Raw genomic sequence first — 20,752 nt, forward strand, 5'->3', positions numbered from 1 at the left:
GTAGCTGCCTATTAAAGGCACTGAAGCAATGGTTAAATCCAGACCACAGTTTTAGACCCCTTTCTGACTGAAAGGGAAAACTGATTGCATCATAAGCGGGTGTGCTGGCACAGGTGGGTGAATATGACCATAGCAGAAAATAGTAGGATACGGTAAGGCAGAAAATCTAAGTCAAACTCCACTTCCTTCTGAAGGCAAAATAGAACAGTGTTACATTTAAGATAAAGATGTGATGCAATGCACAGAAAAAAATTAAAGCTAAAGCAGTAATTTGAAGGCCTGTATAACTCAAGTACTCAGTATTCAAGGAGTTCTTGGATTATCCATAGGATTTGTGCATTCTTAGTATCTCTGAAAAATCAACTTCCCAAGGGTTTCCAGCCAGTAATTTCTTTTTCTACACCTCCATTTATTTGGGCTATTTCAAACATTGCTCTGATCAGGGAACACTTGAAATAATTTAATTTTTGGAATTCCATAACATTGGACATGTTTAGTCTCAATACAGTACATACAATTTTAGTTACTGTGAGGCACAGCTTTCATGCTGTTGCCATTCATTTTCTCATTCCCATAATGCTAGTCACATTTTTGGATGATCCTGCTTGATGATAAACCACAGTCAGTCAACGACATCTAACAATACCAAAGACAATTTGCTAGCATTGTGCACTATATTTGACTGTATTGGGAAGTGACAGGGAGTTAAGTTAGAAAAAAAAAAAAAATCCTGCTCTACTCCTTTGGATCCACAGGCCGCATTTGGCACCCAGGATCTAAACCAGAGGATCTCAATGCTGCATTTCCCATTGGTAGGCCAGGATGGGGATTTTGCTTGAAGAGGCTCTGGATGTTACAACCTGCTGCATTCAGAAATGCCTGGATAGTTGGTACCAAGTTAAGAGGAACATGCCTTTCACATTTTGTTTGGATTCCTTTGTGACTTTTGAAAGTACTAGCAGAAAATAACTCTTTTGTTTCCCCAAGAGAAGGAACCATGGACCTATTTTGGGTGGTTACATGGGAACAAGGCTTACGGCACCCACAATGCCTGTACCCCAGAAACTAGTAGAGAGAAGGCCACCATCCCATCCACCAGGATTCCTTAGCAGAAGTGCCATTACTTCAACAGAACAGATAATAATTCCCAGTACTTTGTTCTACCTACAGCTGAATAGATTTTCCCTTGAAATAGCATTTTTCTTTATCATAGCAGATTAGTAGTAGCCATTATACAGATTTTCTGTATCATTACTATTACTAGTTAGGAAAAAACCCACAATACTTGAAGGTAGCATTAAACTACACTTTCATTTGTAAGAGCTACAGAGTAAATAAAATATAATTATTTACTCCAAAATAAGCTCAGAAATTAAGCCTTCTAGGCTTAACTCCTGGTCAATGTGACATCAAACAAGGAGTTGACAAAAGCACTGTAAAATAGCTACATATAGAGTAGCTTTTAATGGCACAGCTAGAATCATAGCTTGCAGAAAAAGTTGGGAAAAAGCTGAACTCCTATGTATGCTTCCTGCTTAACAAACTCTCTTGTGGTATACAGACTGTAAATTGGTGAGAAAATGGTCAAATAATTGCATTATTTGATTTTTCACTCGTAAAGAAAAAAAGAAGCATTTCATTTTGAAAAGTCTCTACCAGATATCTTGAAAATATAGAAATAAAAGAAGGTTAGACAAACACTATGTTGAGCTCACAGTTCAAATGCTTGTGGGTAGTTAACTAAAGTTCACAGACCTGTATGTAATTGCTGTCTACAGGAAATACTTGAGTTAGTGAAAGAATTTTTCTCCTCACTCCTTCACCTTTGCCCTCCCACAAACTCACCAGGAAATAAACCTCCTAAGAGCATTTCTGTGATGAACAGGACTTTCCCCACCTCTACGAGATGAACTAAATCAAACAGCCAGGAACAAAATCCGTCAACTTCTCAGAAACATGATTTTAGCAAGTATTAATTGATAAAGGATATACTTTCATACAAATAAGCTTGAAACAAAATGATCCACTCCCTGTTCATTTGTCCTTGTTTAGACTCCATGTTTTTTTGAAGCTTGTAACACAAATAAGAGCACAAAATTTGCACTTATATTAATGCAAATTCAGTGACATCAGATGAGTTACACAAAACAACAACTAGGTAAGAAGAAAGTTCACAAGTTGAACTAGAATTAAAATTTCTGTGAGCACTGAAATTGGGTGACCTAACTCCATGTGGTTAAAATTCTGTACATTTTAGACAAAACAAATCCGTGCCATTAAACATCTGCAAACTTTGGGCTGCTTAATTCCTGACCTAAGCTCTTTACCACAAATGCCTCAAGATCACATTAAATACTAAAATAAAAATACAAAAGTTTTTTAAAAAAGGACAGTAGATGTGATATCATCAAACAGCCTGAGTAGCCAAACTTGAAAGCTGAGCAAACATTTTAAAAAATAACATGTAATTTAGTTTCACTTTTTTTTTTCCCCCTAGCTTGAAAGGCACTGAAACTTTGCATTTATCAAAAATGTCTGTGTTTTCCCAGCATTCAAAGTGACTGCCATAACCGTATATTCTTTCATGTGAAAGTGATGCTTTTGCCTACCAACAAGTATCAAAATTTTTTTATAGGAAAAGTTGTATCATCCTCCCTCATATATGCAAGACCAGGAAATAAATACCAGTAGTACACCCTGGAAAGCTGATGCATACCAATATGCTTTATCTTACAATTTTTAAGCCAATTCAACCATTTTCATAACCCAGATGCATGACTTCAGAAACTTTAAGAACAGACTTGATCTCTGCATTTCAAAGTCCCAACATTCACTACGGTCTGAGAAAACGACAATGGTGTTGTGTTATACATTTCAAGCAAGAAAGATGGCTGAGATGGTTGTGCTGGCTTTAGAAAACTAACTACAGATTTACAAAATGCCCCTTTGACTCGCAACACTCTCCTAGTGTTTCATGCTATTTTTTGTCTGATATACAGATTCACTCTCAGCAAATCTTTATCTATACTTTTCATACTCCTCACTTGGAGCTTTTTTTTTTCATTTTGTGCAAACCAGATCTTTACATATACCCAAGACAATCAAATCATACAGATAAACAGTGATTTCAGCAAGCAACAAGGAGCAGCTGACATTTCTATTACACCTGACAAAACCCAGGGTGACAGGAAAAGAACATATAATTTTTGGTCACAACAATACTAGTGGTCCCTAGCAAATTCCTCACCTGCACCTCCAATGAAAACTCTTAAGTTTATATCTCAAAGCTCTCTTAAAAACATCACAGAACTAAAGAAAGTGCAAAATGTGATCAGAAATATGAACCACAAGGTAAAAGGTTATACAAATCTACTGTTGCATTTCTCCTCACAGTTTGCATTTTGACACTGACTCGCCTCCTCATGTTCACACTGGTTTTAACCAAGCATAGTGCCAAAAACTACATGCCAAAATATATTTTTCCTTGATGAATTAAGACCTTTAAAATGTAGTATTCTGGCTATGACTATTTAAGATCACATTTACCTTTCATCTAGGACTTGTCTCTCATCTGATTTGACTACCTATGAAAATTTTACCTTTAAATTATTACATTTTCACGTGTAGAATGAGGTAAAACTATAAAGTAATACCTAAAACCAAGACGCTTCACCCTAAGGATTCATTCATGTTACAATAAGAATGTAAAACAAAAATTACAAAATCACACGAGGTAAGGTTTCATTGTTAGCTCTTGTTATGAGAGCCATATGAGAAAAAAGTAAACTCATACCCTTTTTCACCAACAAATGTGAAAATAATTCTTTTTTACATGTTATGACAGAAAAGAGTAATTTGTTCCATTGATTCCTGTTTAAGGCACAATTAAAATATATTATTAAGTATTTTATATGCTGTGCTACTCTTGGCCATTCATCTCAAATATAAATCAGCTGTGTGAAATTATAAAATTGTAACCTTTAGGTCATGTAACAAGAATTTCAAATATCAAGCTTTCAAATACAAAATACTTTCACTTTTTCTTTTTTTTTTCTTAATATTGAGCTCATTGTAATGAAAATGCAAAACATTTTAAAAGTTTGAATCATGATCTAGCCTTTGTGACCAGTCTTTCCAGACTGAGTCCAAGTGTTTTTCCACCGACAGTCAGTAACATCTCCTCCTCAGCGAAGCTGAAACAGGTGCCCCTTTTCATTGGCAAGGCTCTTCCTAGCCATGAATGAAGCACCTACTTCTCGCAAACTTCATTGTTACTACTTTTTTGACATTTTATACTGACTGTGATAGAACTGCATCAAACAGTCTATTGCGTTATTACCACTTGATGGATCATTCAGTTTGTGTAAGATATTAAAACCAAATATGTGAATATTATCCCTCAGGACAAAATTTAGACTTCTAAATCTGTTTCTTCAAACTCCATTGGCAAACTGTAACTGGAGAGTTACATATCCATGATTTTTAACAAAGAAGATAAGAAGCAGGAGAAGGAAAAGTAACAAAAACTATAAAATGACTGAATTAAGTAAAGAGAAATAGAACAGAAGCCAGAAGTACAGGAGAAAATGCATTCAATAAACAAGTTCAGACAAATAACTTGCTTCTTAATGAGCACTTATTAACTGTTTGGTTGTGGAAAGAGTATAGAGGAGAGGACCTGGCAAAATACCAGTCAAGGCCAATGGTGCTTAATTTCCACCACCTGTTGCTCAAAGGTGTTACAAGGATACAAGGCTCCAATAGAATATAGGTAAAGACAGAGTTTTGATTTCAAAATTATTACACTCCTAATTTGCTCAGCAGTTCTGAGCAGCAATCCAGCTCTGACACAGTACTTGCCCATAAGTGCCTGCTGGCATGCTCTCAAAGATGCCAGCGTGGCAAACGACTGACAGCAGCAGTTTTTGCCTCTGCATGCAAATGCAGGGCTGTATTCAGCCCCACAAAGCTGAAGCTTCACCTGCCTGTGGATCTCAAGGTTCCCTGACTCCAAGCCACACTCACCAATTCACAAAACCTGCCTCTTAATTAACTGAGGATGCCTTTATCTGCAGGACAACTGAGGCTACATAAATCATATGTCTTGCCTTGCAAAGGGGGCTGCATAAATACTGGGGTCCATCCATTGACAGCTTCTCACCCGGTCAGCACCTACACATGGAGACTGCACTTTCAACTCTCATATTGTAGGAATGACTGAATGAATACTATTGATACGTTGACTGAATAATGATTCTGTTCTACTGCTTTAAGAGTAAAAAGTTCAAGATTGCCACCTAACTTTGTACAACCTAGTCCGACATTTGAAGATGGAGAAATAAACCTTCTTGCTTTACTCTTGTTTGAGAAAAAGGCCCTGCTTATGTAAGCACTTATAGAGAACTTTTGTTTTCAGCTGTGATTTCTCACTAACCTCAGAAGGGTGGCTCACAGGTAACTGCTGCCATTTCTTACCTGCTTCAGTAAGCCACCCTGCAACCCACACCCCACAAATGATTCATCCATTCCCTTGAGTACTGCTATTCTAGTCATAACTAGTTGTGTTCTGCTGTGTCTAAAGACCCTGCAATATGGCTACTGTAAAAAAGGTAATTTTAATGCTAAACTTATTTTTTATTGAATAGACATGTGATTTTCGTGCAGAATCTGGCCATTGGGAGGATTCTCAAAGCAGAAGTGTCAGCGACAGCCCCAGGACCTGTGCATGAGATGGGAACATGACAGTAACAATTGTGCGGGGCGGCTTTTTACATGTTGGTTATTGGTAAATGTGTCACTGAGTAATACTTGACAATATTTAATGACATGAATACAGAAGTCTTTTACCAGAAGAAACATGTTAAAGTGGGAAACCAAGTGAGGCACACTCAGTCTTGGTAACTAAAGGACGATCTGTTTGTAGCACAATAGTTCTATGAGAGGAGAACTGCATTAGTACTGGCATGTGGGGAAATAGAAGCAGGGATGTTTTTGTCAAAACAAAACTAATGATTGAACTTCTACATAAAAGTTGTTATTTAAAAACCCCTATTTATACAAATCTGACAAATCTGCTCCAAGACATACAGTGGAGGACTGCAAAATAAAGCTCGCTGATATTTACTCAGACTTCTCTCTGCCAGATCTGTGTGTACGACTACGAACATACTCTAATACCACTTCATGTGTTTGTCTGAAAAACAGACATGTTATTTAACAATACGGTCTTTGGCAGAAATTTTGTCATAAAACTACAGATTTTGCAAGCCAAGTCTCCATAGTAACTAACTACACAATAATTGAAACTTTCAAAATTTTTCACAGACAAAAATGCTATATATTTGAAATAATAAACATCTGAGCCTGTACATTCTCTTCATTTCCATGCAAAAAAATGTTTATCCTAATTAGAGCTGAGTAAATAATTTTCAACAAATCATTTACCCTCCAACAACAGTTTCTGTCTTTACTTTTGGAATCCCTAAAAGTAGATAATAAATCTGTCAAAATTAATTCAAAATCGGCTCAAATCTTTCTTTCTTGTTGCTATTTTTGAAATCAGTGAACCAACCACGAACTAGGTAGGAAAAATTTCATGCTCAAATACTGTGACAGTTGTTCAGTCTGCAGACACATTGGCTGACTTAAAAACTGAAAATACTGTAGCTTATTGTGCATGTATTGCAGCATAGATGCTAAATGTAAATCACAATCCCAAAGAGAAGCTGGAAGAAGCCCTGCCCTAGAATAGTAGCAATTAATGTAACAATGAATCTCGGAAAATATTAATTCGTTATTTTTCAGCCCACCCAGAAATTGTCACCCAGACCATCCTGAGATGATTTTGGGGAGAAATTTTTCTTTTCTTCTCCTATTATCATCTCATCATTGGAATAACAACTACTTAAATGCTTTCTGAAAAGAACTGGGATAAAAAATAATAATGCTTCAAACTCAGGAAGTAAAATAATCAAACATTTAATTAGCCGGGAGGAAAAAACAATAATGCTTTTGGAGATCTTTTCCTCACTGCAGCTTCTCACAGAGCTTCCTTCCCGCTTCTCACTTTGGCAATTCAGTTTTGCGACTACAGGTTGAAACCAGAGTTCAGCAGGCCTGAAATACTATTATTTGTCTGTGTATCTGTAGCTTTATATTTCTATTTGCTCAAGGACATGAAACAATGTATAGATATTAATTAGTTAAGCGCTGTAACAGCCCTGTGAAAAATGGAAATGCAGAGCTGAATCATAGAGAGGTTGAATGTAACACCAAGGCCACGGAGCACATCAGCAGCAGTTTGGCATACAAAGGAATTTTTTTTAGCATCTGTATCCAAAAGGTTTACAGTTAAAAAGAAAAAAACCCTTAATGTTCTTTGGAAAATAACAGAAACATAAAATCAGCAATTGAAATGGGATTCCTAGCTTTACACTTCCCTGTGGCACACATTGATGGTGCCGTGCTGCAGTACAGCTGCAGGCACAGCGTTGGTCATGTTATGCCAGTTAAGGGGCCGTGTATTATTTCATGTCTTCTGTCTTGGCGGTGTGATGCTGTGAAATTGGCTGGTAGTTCCAATGCACTTCTCTGGCACATTATCAGTCTGCATTTGCCTTTCTCCATTTATGCAGATTACTGCATGCCCATTAACTGCCATTACAGAGAAAACTCATCATATAGAAAAGGGAGCAAGACAAAGAGAAGGGAAAGAAATCTCCTCAGCAGCCAAAACCTATAAAGCACTTTTAAAAGCTCAACCATGAATCAGGAAGGGAAACCCCTGAAGAACTGGAGGCAAGGGCAACCAAACTAGCACAGAGAGGCTGTGCAGTCCACCTCATCCACTTGCTGTAGGGCATTCGCTATCCCAACACTGCAGCCTGCCTTGGCAGGGGTGGTTTTGCCTCTTGACACCTGCAATGCTGACAGTGAAGGGGTGTCCACTGCGCAGAGCAGCTTGCCTGGGCCCCGACGGGTAAGGGGGGGAAGCAGCGGCAGAGGGGGGCTGCCATGTCTACACCCTCAAACGCAGGTAACTGTCAGGCCAGGAAGGCACCTAGGAAGGTACCCAGCACTAAACTGGCCAGGCCCAAAATTTAATACTAAAACCAATGCAGCTGCGGTGCTTTTTGTGTGCCCTGATAGGGTTCATGTTCTCAAAACACTTGTGCGGTGAGCTGAAAAGCTCCGAGTCGGCTCCTGCCTCCCAGCGAGCTGAGAAAGGCACCTTGCCCCACGATGTGGAGGCTTCCAGGGAAGGGCCCTCGCCGTGACAGTCACCAGGAAGCCCTGAGCCTGTCACAGGTCTCCCTGGAGCAGTCAGAGTATAAATGTGGTAGAGGTTCCTCTCAGGGCCCTAAGGGCACCAGCGGGCCGCTCCCAGGGCCTCCCCCCACCGGCCCACGGCTCAGGAAACCCACTTCAGCTCCTCCCCGGCCCCGAGGCCGTCAGTCGCCGTCGCAGCAACACGGCAGCAGGCGGCTGGCCAGCTCCCCACAGCCCTGCCCGCCGTCGGCCCGCCGAGCCGGGCCCACCCACGGGCACACGTCCCGGCCTCGCCTCAGCCTGACCCCGTCCCCAGGGAGGTGCCGGATTCCCGGGGCTGGGGCTGCCCCGGTGCCCCCCGGCTGCCCCGCTCCTGGCTGGGCGGTGGGACGGGCCCTCGCTGCCCCCCCCACCCCCCTCAAGGGGAGCCCACCGTGCCTGGCCCCTGCTGTGCCAGTTTACATCACTTGCTTTCTTCTCTAAATCAGGTCATACTGCTATGAAAAGATTACAGTACTTAAGACTATCACAACAGAAACATAATTATGCCAGCCTGACAGCAAATACTTTCTGTTCCTCCTCCCCACCCTCCGTGACGGAGGAATACTCCCAACAAAATACTGCAGAAAGCAGATTTAGTAGAAAAATAGTGTGTAAACAGATGTCTGCAAAACAGGTGTCACAAGAAAACCACAGTGATTCTGGAAGAATTTAAATGATTTTTTTTTTCACTGAAAGAAGAAAATGTGACAAGATCTAAAAGGCAGTCTTCCCCCTTCTCCTTCTTCCATGAGGAAATAACCCTCAATAGTCAAACTTTTGCTGTGGCAGAAGAAAAACAACTCATCATCAACTGTGTATTTTCCAAAATTATACTCTTCTCTGTATATTGAAAACATGTGCAGTTTCTGGCTCCTATACAAGTTATTTATAATGAATTTTAGAAAAAAATAAAGCATTTTTTAGTCTGGAAAGTGAGAGAACTAATATATGTCGGGCATATATAAATGTATGTAGGAAAACAATGCATGTGGGAAAACAATGTATGTAGGAAAACATTCACTGCTATTCATTTTCAGTGGACAAATAATATGAGCTATTTTTCTTGGAGTCATTGAAAGTGCACAATGAAAACTGTGTTATTTGCCACTTTAGGAGGAGCAGGTTGGGATGAATGGTGACTTATTTCCATGGGTTGTTTTCACAGCAAGACCCCAAAGAGAGATTCTTAATTCAAATCCACATGCAACTTTTAAAAACAAAAACAAAAACAAAACCATGAGAAAAATATGTGGTCTATTTTGGTTTTAGATCATAATATCTCAAAAATAATTTCAGCAAATTTCTGGTGCTCTGAAACATTCATAGACGCTTTTACAGGTATGCATACTGCTTTCAAAGCATGCTATATAGCCTTCTGTGAATAATACCAAAAGTACAAGGTTTTTTCAGGAAAACAAGGCAATTCTTGTGCAGTTACAGAATCACAGAATCATCAAGGCTGGAAAAGACCTTGAAGATCATTCAGTCCAACCATTAACCGAACACTGACAGTTCTCAGCTACACCATATCCCTCAGCGCTATGTCAACCCGACAAACACCTCCAGGGACGGGGACTCCACCACTGCCCTGGGCAGCCCATTCCAATGCCTAACAACCCGTTCTGTAAAGAAATACTTCCTAATACCCAGTCTAAACCTTCCCTGGCACAACTTGAGGCCATTCCCTCTTGTCCTATCACTTGTTACTTCGTTAAAGAGACTCATCCCCATCTCTCTGCAACCTCCTTTCAGGTAGTTGTAGAGGGCGATGAGGTCTCCCCTCAGCCTTCTCTTCTCTAGATTGCAGTTGCATTGTGCTTCACACAAATCACAGTCTCACTGGAAATACAAGTTTTCCCTTCTAGGTATGGTCCATAAGCCTCAATAACAACACCAAGTAAAAGAAAACCACAAATTCTTGCATGGTTCATGCTGCTTTCAGGAACTCTCCCTCAGTCTTCATGCAAGCCATAGCTGAAAACTCTGTAGATGCCATGAATTTAAAAGAGTGCAGAAGCATTTACATTAGCAGACCAGAAATTCCCTTCTCAAGCAAGTAAGATTTTAACAAAAGTACGGTGGATTGAGTTAGATGGCACAGGGTACCTGACCATACGTTTTACCCAGACTCTCTTCTGGAGATTATAATCAAAAGCAGCTGTGGTTTAGACAAGTCAGAGGAGAATATCCTGCATGGGAAGGAGAAAATGTCTTTGACATGGAGCACTTTAAGGATCATCTGTAAACTAGATTCAATTGATGGTTTGTCAGAAAATGCCATGTTACCGAATCCAAGTATTTTACAGAAATGTCAGTCTCATACAATTGTTGCTGTGATACTGGAGAGCACATTTAACTTGAGCAATAACCTGTTTGTTTGGGGAGTTTTCTGAATTTTTTTCCAGGAATTTCCTATTTGTAAGAAAATTTTTAGAATGAAGTCTCATTCTAAATTGGCATGAGTCAGGCACTTGGAGCTCAACTAGCTACATCACTACAAAGCACATCCAACATCACAAATAAAGACATTATCATAAAACTACAATAAATGGTTCTAACAGTGTTTCTAAACAGAGTGCATATCATACTAATGGACTAATTTGATTTCTCGGTTGCACTAATAACCAGACGACACCTGCACTAATGTAGCCATGCTTGTAATGATTAGGCCCATTCAACTTCTGAGGCCCAGTAGGTGCTTGCAGTACTGGATCAGTTCTTCAGCTATGCATATCAGCACAGTTCAAGCAGATTTCACATGGTACTGTTACAATTTATAACAGTGAAGCATCCATCAGATAGTGACAAAAATGTAACATAATTAGGGAGGAAGTTTGTTGCTTTCTTTGTAATGTTAAATATTCTACCTAGGCCCAACTCATTTGCTGAATTCTTTTTGTCTGAGATTCATTTCTTTCTGACAGGAATCTCTGTTAAGGTTAGAATGAATTAAACATTATCACAGGAAAGAAAATGGCAATAAGAACATTAATTGGTAATGACAGCAGTTTCATGATAGCATCCTTTTTTAATGTATAGCAGTACATTTTTCAAAATGTGAATTCTCTGCTCTGAGAACATTAAAACATAAACCGAACCAACTCTTATACGGACTTTAAGAAGCATCATCAAATTGATCAAATAAAAATGTACAAGATTTATTACAGAAGGCCTTGACCTCCAAGACAGCTTTTCAAACCAGTTAACTTTCCATCTTGCAGTAGAACAATTTTCTTATGCTTATCTCAGACTGTGTGGGTGGATGAATGAAATCAAGTGTCTGTGAATCTCTCACAAAGCTACAATGTCTCTGTTCTCAGGCTCTAACAGCATCTCTTGTTTTTTTTAAACCAACATGCCTGATGAATGATACAGTTTTCACCATCATTTTAAATATTCAAAAGAATGTGCATAATTATTTTCTAAAAATACGCCAGATACAATCTCTGTCTAGGTTTTTAAACTGTCTAGATGGAGCCCTACTTTGGCAGCACTCACTGTAGGATCTGAGCCGTTCCTGACTATCGGCCTGCACTCTGTGTTCTGGAAGCCTATCTTATCCCAAAAGCTCTCCCAACAGCACGTGCCTGTTTATTGGTCCCATTGTGAAAATATGTTTCTTCTAAGGGTAACTCTGTGGCTATTCAGAGCTTCACTCATATCCAAGAAAACACCATGCTTGTGTCAATCTATGTGTCCTACATTGGATAAGGGAATCTTAAGTAAGCATTCTGGCTCATGCCTTGCCCTTCCTCCTAAAATGTGCCAAAATTATGTGTACATAGAGCCATTTGGTAGGGAATAGCAACACTTCTAAGACTTCCAAGAAAATTCCCCTGTCCTTTGGTTGCTTCCCCATTTATTTTATGATATTAGTTACTGAATATAAAGATGTCAACATCTAACACTTCAGTAACCACAGAAAACTCAAAGGCAGTAGAGAGAGTACAGAGGCCACACTGTCAAGTGTGTGACCTTATATTGACACTGTCAGATGAATCAGAGCTTTAGACAGCTTGTAAGCAACTTCAGACCTCATTGTTAAAAGATAAAATTACCTAGGTATTTAAAATAATAGATTGTAAGGCATGGTCAGACAATCATGCACTGCATAGTGACTTAAATTAGCATTAAATTAGCCAGAGTTTAACCTGTCATGAAATAGAAGCATGCAACAATCAGTTACTGCATCTCAGCTCAAGGGTGGTAACTTCTTAAGACATGCTAACTTAATCATTTACAATCATCTACTCACAATTCTAATTTACATGACATTGCTTCAGCAAATAGATTACGCAGGTTGCAAATGACCTGCAGGGATATTATTGTATTAGTTAAAATTTTAACAATGCAAATTAGGACAGGCCCTTGGCTATACACTCAGTCACAAATTATTATTCTAGTGGTGCAGAAAGTAGAATACATAACTTACAAATCGGGCTTCCAGAAACTGTGGCACATCAGTAAAAATATAACAGCTACTGTCTTCCTGAATTTTTTTTTTGCAGTGTCACATAAGAAAATAAAACACAAAGGTAGCAAATAGAGAGAGTGATAAAGACAATGAGTGAGAGAAAAGACATGGTGTTGTTTGGCTGCCATGCTCACTAGTTCTTGCAGTAATGGAAGAGCAACTGGGAATCTGAGCACCAATTTTCAAACTTTTTGACTTCCAACATACTTCCGCTGTGCCTTTGGGCAAATCACTTACCCTCTCTGTGACCCAGAGCTCTGCATTTAATAGAAATAGTCTGATCCAACTCTACAGCTCTGTACCCCAGTTTTCTTTGTTCTCCCTGTCCTGTGAGGATTACTATACCATTTCATAAGAATGTGATGCAACAACAACAAAAAGCTCAGGCCCTTTGTTCATGTTTCCTACAACTTGCCCTAATGTCACACCCTCTTTTCTGCAGTAAACAAGCCTAGAATCAAGCTACAGCCAAACCTCTTGGAATGTAAAATCTGTTCATCTGACATAAACCCAAACAAGCTAAACATCAGTGTTTCAAACATATCTGAACTGTAACCAGAACTACCTGACTTTGATTAGACTGTCTCATATGGCTGACATGCCAATTTCTCAAACACTGTTTTGTAAAAATGTACTTCTGTGTGAAAAAGATATCCAGAGGTCTGTCTTCAACTATTTTGGATAATTCTATCTTCTGTTTTTCATTTGTAAGAACAGTGACCTTCTGTGATATTGCTTAACCAACTGTGATTTCCAATTATTCTAGGGAAAAAACCAGCAGGTTTTCTTGAATGTAGCTTTACAACATAGCAGCATCTTGAGTGACAGATAAAATTACTACAGTTATGCTTACTGTAAATGAAGTATTCATCAGTGAAAGATTGTTTTAACTCAGTTATACTTCCATCCAAGGGGAAAAAAAAGTATAAACATCAAACATTAGGTGCTTAAAGAAACTCTCAGTGGTTTACGGGAAGAATGGTATGAGAGAAAGTTCTCTTGAAAGAGGCCCTGAATACTTGCTGCAATTATACTTTCTTGAAACCAACTGAAATGAGGAGTTCCCTTGCCCTTAATAAGATCACAGAAATGTAATCATGAAACAATGCCATCACTGAGCAAACAGATCTAAATTTTTTTAGTGCATGTGGTAATGTGTGGGTAAGAAGTGACAAAGTTGTATTCCTTCAAGAAATTGCTCACTAATGTGTCTCAAATGTCCCCCAACAAAGCTAGTTCTTGTATTGAGAATTAAATTCTGCCTTTAAGGATCCTTTTGTTCTTGGTCTTTAATGCCACCAGAAGAAGTCAGAAAGAGGATAGTAACACCTGCTATCATAGGCAGATGCCCAGTACTGCCATGTCTTTAGCATCTGGGCTATAATATTCAAAACCATTATGAAGGAGATGATTAGGCATGAGAAGGACAAACATTATGCTTGGTCTCTGCACAGGCTGAAATGAGTCACCAAAACCTGTTAGTTTGCTCATCAGCACAGAACTACATAAAACCTATCGGCTGTCCTGCAACATGCGATGCAGAAAACCAGCACTACTTCTCCATTTTCAGCATTAGAACAGTGGAGAAACACTTACTCATGTCCAGGACGTTAGCACAAGTTATAAGACACAATCATCTGCTACAAAGCTCATGACACTCAGTGGAAAAACTCCCACTGACTTCAAAGTGGTTTGATCCAGTGTTTTCATATACAAGCCTGAGAGTTGATGATTTGCAGAAAATGAAGAAAGAGAACACATTTTCATAATATTATTTAGTCAGTTCTTTGGCAGAATAACATGTGCTCTCTAAAAATATTTTTTCTCCCTCCCATTCCTAAGGACTTTTCCTCTAATTTTGTTTATAATAATTATATTTTAATAGTAATCACCTTTGTAAAAAATAGATTATAATTTGTGAAATATTTGCTATGTTATTAAACAGCATTTCCACTACTGCTGGCAGAAGACTGTTTTCTTAACAAACTTTCATATATACACCAAAAATCACTGGAAAAACTAAAATTTTCTGGGTTAAAATCACCTTCAGCAGTACTCTAGGGCAATATTAAAATTGTCTACTGAGCTAAGCAAAAAAAATATTCAGTTGCCTGCACATTCATCGTTAGCACCCTTATTGTAGACCATTTTATTCTAGTCCAGAAAGTCACTTAAAGGTATTAATCACTACAAGAAAGCAGCACTAGGATGATCATCAGTGTTTCCAAGACAACTGTCTATGTTTTGATAGGAGAGGTATAAGGCCCATCTCTGCCATCACTTTCCACTCACTACAGTACCAACTACTGAGAATAGCACAAACATACATCGTACCTTTGCTCTTCATAAAAGTTGCAAGCAGAATGGTGCCAGGTGGTGTTACCTGTTCAGCATCACAGGAAAATATTAGTTTTAGAAATGTTCATGACTGATGAAGTTCAAACCTACTTTTCTTTATTACAGCGTTGATTTCAAGTTTTAGATTCTTTTTAATGGACTGCGCATGGCAAGACAGTCACCATGGAAAGACAAAAAAACTCAATCAATAAAAGAAAGTTTACAAATTGCAAACTGGAGATGAAATCACACTGGTCTTCTGAATATGCTGCAACGTTTTCTCAGTCTTGCTCTATTTGCCATCTGATTTTTAACTGATCAGCTATTGCGCTAGGACTCCCCAGCCTCATCCCTACACCAGAAATACTCCTTCCAGCTTGTAGACTGGCCTTCCAAGCCTTCCAGCCTTCCAGCTTGTAGACTTGACCCCTTCCAGGCTTGTAGACTTCACCAGTCACCTCAGCTAACTGGCTGTGGCACAAAGTGCCCTTGCTCTTCCTCCTCTACCTCAGGGCACAAGTTTATGACCATTTCCTCCTGTGAAATAGTTCCTCAAAGACTAAATTGCACTTTATGGTGGCATGGGTACACTGAGAGAAATAATGTGAGGGATAGGCATTCAGTTGTGGCATCATCTTGACAGGAAATTCTAAGTGCTGCAAGCAGTTAAAATGGAAGGATGTACTTATTTATTGAATGCTTATGGAATCAGTCTATCTGATAAAAGCACCTGTTCTAGAAAAACTTCTGTCTGAGTTTCATTCAACTCCTGTATTCAAGAATACAGGATGTTAACTGGATGGCTCACCTGTGCAAATGCATATCCTGAAGCATTAGGCACTGACATTTAACTGCATGGTAATTTTCCTGGTGTTCTCGCTGACTGAAAATGGCCCTCAGTGACTCAGTTTAAGGATACGTAACTGCCAAATGGCTCTATGCTTATTAAGGAAATCAGATCACAGGCATCAGAGACCACAGAACCATATAGTCTGTTAATCTGTGCAGTAAAGCCCATGCGGTGGGTTGACCCTGGCCAGCAGTGAAACACCCAACCAGCATGTACCACCACCACCTCAGTGGAATGAGGAAGAGACTAGGAAGAGCAAAAGCAAGAAAATTTGTGGGTTGTGACAAAGACAGTTTAGTAACTGAAGGGAACAGAAAAAAAACCCAACTGATGCAAAGGCAATCACTCACCACCTCACACAAGCAAACCAATGCCCAGCCAGGCTCCAAGCAACCTTGGAAGGCACACCACACCCTCACCCCTACCCCCACCTCAGTTGGTTTTTTTGTTGTTGTTGAGAAAGATGTTATATGGCATGGAATATCCTTTTGGCTGATTCAGGTCAGCTGTCCCAGCTGTGTCCCCTCCCCAGTCTGCTCACTAGGAGAGGGTAGAGTGTGAAAAAGAGAAAGCCTTGGGGCTGTGCAAGAGTTGTTCAGCAACAGCCAAAACATTGGTGTGTTATCAATACTGTTTTAGTCAAAAATCCAAAACACTGCACCGTATGGACTGCTACGAAGAAAGTTAATCCCACCTCAGCCAAACTCAGTACGGTCCAGTAAATCTGTAACTCTTCTCTGGGCTGACAAACTAAAAAACTTCTCTCCTCTATGCTCCCTAGTGCTCACTGCTCTTCTCTTCCACAGTTACTTTAGTCAGACTAAAATGTATCACAGCTAAACTCTACAAACCGGACATCTCTGTTGCTCTCCAATGCCATTCCTGACTGATCAGTAAAGCAAAGACATACCATTGCCATAATTACTTTCCTTTCCCATATGAGCTGCAGCTCACACCCACAGTGCTACAAATGATCCTCCATGTCTGTGGGAGCCGAAATACACTAAGGGTATATGATCGAAGCAAATGAAGCTTTTAATTTTTGCACCACTGCTAAAGTAACAACCATATCATATAATGCACAGACAGCTTATTCCTTGGAGCTTGATAGCTTCTTTAAATGTAACAACTTCAAGAGACTCATACTGGAGTCATTGAATGATTTGTTTCTAACTGGTTATATCCAACCACACACATTTATTAAATATCTATTTTTGCACATACAGATACTTAAAACCAAAATAATTTTATTTAATTTTTGTTTTTATAAAGTGAGTTTTAGCAGAAGAATATATTGACAAAATCAATCCTGGATATAGTTTCAGTGCAATCAGAAGAGTTATAGAAGGCAAGTTTGGCCCAATATATTATATTAAGGGTTAAATCAAGGGAATGGATGATGACTACTTTCTCGTGTATTCTCTGCATAGCATTAGCTATTTTGTTCTGTTATTGCCTGTTTCTTTTATAGAATATGAAAGACTTTCTCTTTTCCCCTCACTGTGTCTGCCTCCCACCCCAAACAAAACCTTTGCTGTTTCCTCTTTCCTTCTGGCAGGATTGAAGACATATTGTAAACTTTCAAAATCCAAAGCAAATTTTCAAGATTTTTCTGGTTTTGTTATATTTTTCTGTCATTCTTCCCAACTGTCAGGGACCACATGATCATTTCCTACTTCAATTGCCTCATTGACACATTTCTTCCTCAAAGCTTTCAATGATGATCTGCTTATTCTTATTTCTTAGAACTTTTAATCTGTTAGCTATGGTTAAATCTAAGGTCTCAAATTAATTTTGTTAGGAAATTGAAGGTGAATCCCCCTGACTCTCATTCACTTAGCAAGCAAATATGACATTCAGCTGAGCTGTGAAAGCTTCAGATTTCAGATCCTTTATTCTGTCCATAAAAGGCCAAAAACTCATACGATAACATTTTCTGGTTAACATTTCATGCATTACAAAGCACCAAAATTAACAGAAGTCCAGCCAGTGATCTGTGTCAAGCTACAGTACACACAGCATGCTTGAAATCCAACATCTTCAGATATTTCTGTCTCCCATTTAGTTAGCATTGCATGAAGATCTGGGCTGCTCAAGGCATGTGTAGCACAGCAAGGCTAACATCTGGAGTATACAAGTATATCAGTTAGAGTTTAGAGCTGGAATTGCAATTGCGGATTGAAGCTATTAAAAATCATTGTGCTAAAAATTCTAGCCACATGAAGAACAGAAAGTTTAAAGCAATTGGTCACAATCTATTTCATCAAAAACCTTTTGGTTTTGGGCACCTCTCAACCTTCGGGGAAAAGATGCAGAGAGACCTACTGATTGGATGGTCAAAATAGCAGAGGCACTTTTGGAAAAGTTTTGAGGGACATGCATAAATTCTCCTGCATTTGCACTCTTAGATCTAGAGCACGTATCTTTCCAAAGATAATGTTTTAATTCAGCCTTAAATCATTGGTCTGAATGAAAGAACTGGAATTGAAATGTTGCAGTCTGTGTTTCACAAAAAAGGAAGACTGGAGTATCACACTGAGTATTCTGATTTTCAGAATTATAAAAAGAAAACCTTAACCTCTTTTCCAGCTTTGGCAATTGCCTCAAAATTAAATCTATAAACTTCAGTTTAAACCTTTAGCTTCATGCCACTGTACAGTACAATTCTAGACACTTTACTGCAGTCTCTGCACATCAGAGACCTGTGCTTATAATAATCACAACCTGGAAAGTCTGCTGGGTTAAACTCTGCTATACATTCATCAAAGCTTCTTTCTCTCTTTCACCTTTGTCACATATAATGTCTCAAGTATCAATATAAAAAAGTGCACATTTGACATAAGAATATATGTCCTCTACACTTAGAAAGATAAATATAACAACAAAGGTTTGCAGAAAAAAAATAGTATCTTTCAAAAGTGACTGATATTAGAGGAAAAAACAGATAAGCTTTTGATCATTTTTCCAATTATATCAGATGGTCTAACAAAAGACTACCTCAGCCTACAGGCTTCAATTCTTTCTTTTGACATGCATGGCTACAACACAGTTTCTAAACCCAGGATCTCTCGTAGCTCTGTAGGGAAATCACAGCTGTCCTGGTTTCAGTTAAACCATGACAACAGCTCAACACTGCGGTGATGGTCTCATATCCTCCCACTGATAATGAGATATATATACAACTCATATTGAGTTGCAGAAGTATGATGAGCCAAGTTCTGCTCTTGCTTAGGACACACACAGCTTTTAATCACTTCATTATGATTTGTGCAATATTATTATAGAGTGGAAAGGCACCTCACATTTTGAATGTATTTCTGGACATTTTATGTAAGTAATGTATTTATCAACTTACATAATCACAGATCAAATTTACTTTCAAAAGGATTCCACCATTCTGAGACATAATTTAGTTTTCTGATCTGCTAGCTCATACATAAAGACTTAGAGACTTTATGAGGACCTCTACATAATCCTGATATATCATTTAAGAAGTGTAAAACCATCTACCATTTGTACATAGTCTTCCATCCAAAAGTATTTTAAAATTCATTGCACAAGGTACTTCACCTGTCCATTGCTTGATGCTGAAATTTGTTAAATGAGAATTTATTGGAGCAGCACATCAACTAATGTTGCACAGGCCCCTTTATCGCAAAGAACTGACACTGCACATCTGGCCTGGCCAAGTGGACACACTGCCCTCGAGGGGAAAGCATTGTCCAATTCCTATTCCTTCCTTCCATCTCTCCACTATACTATTATTTGCAGACTTTTAATGGGTTACATCATAACCCCTCTCCTCTTCCTCATGAGAAGCAACATGAGCCAAATTCTGACTTCAAGAAGCAATGTCCTCACACTGCCACTTACTCCTCTTTGCAAAATGATTAGTTTCGTTTTCAATATAGTTAATTTGTACATCTTTTCACCTGATACATCTGGGCATTACTCTCTTTCCTGGAAATACCCACTCAGGTATGACAACACCCCCAAACACAGTAAAAAGGAAGGCCATTTAGGAAGTCACTTTCAGTACTAAATTACTATTTGCATTATTAATATGTAATACAGAATTTATACTCAAAGCTCCCAGTGAACTAGAATTGATGAGTCTAGTAACATGCATATTTACAATGAGTACTTCTCATGAAGTGTATGATTTATAGAGCTGAGTAGCAATTGTGGAGATGCTGTAAACAGGAAAGAGCCAGCCAAGCTAGAAGGAATGTGCTAATTAAAGAATACAAGTGAAATGCAAGTTAAAAGCAGCCAGATAAGAAGGGAAAATCCTGGCCCCAAACAGGAAGGAAGGAGGGAGCGTACCCCCTTGTTAGATTTGCATATCATATCCCAGGGCCCAGCCACAGCTAGTAGAGGAGGGAAACACTGATCCTTTGCATCTCTATTTAGTGCAGGTCCCCAGGCAGCCTTTCTATTGAAAAAGATCTAGGAAGGAAGTTGAAAAGAAGGATGGCAAAAGGAACAAAAGAGAAAGCGAGGGAGAGGAGCTCAGAGCAAAAGCTGCTCCAAGGGCGGTTTCTTGGCAGCTCACTCTGCAGATACAATCCAAGGACAGACAAAGTCATTCCATCCAAAACTAAGACACGGTGACACGGTGACTAAGTTCAGAGGCCAAGTAGTGGCATCACTGTATTCCCGATGGGTTAAGCATTTAAGCAAGGCAAAGTTTGTAAGTAAAGCTAATGTCTTTCATCAGAACAACTGATACAGTGTGGAAGGGAAAATAAAGACAAGTTTTTGCCTATACAAGTCCTTAT

The 20,752-nt window shown here is 38.9% G+C and overlaps 1 protein-coding gene across 3 annotated transcripts in view; it reads right to left on the reverse strand.

Moving 5' to 3' along the window:
- SMYD3 (SET and MYND domain containing 3) overlaps window positions 1-20,752 on the reverse strand; it is a 431,626-nt gene that overhangs the window by 96,601 nt on the left and 314,273 nt on the right. The window lies entirely within an intron of this gene.

The sequence above is a fragment of the Strix uralensis genome, chromosome 3 (assembly GCF_047716275.1).
Source record: "Strix uralensis isolate ZFMK-TIS-50842 chromosome 3, bStrUra1, whole genome shotgun sequence".
NCBI classification, from domain to species: Eukaryota; Metazoa; Chordata; class Aves; order Strigiformes; family Strigidae; genus Strix; species Strix uralensis.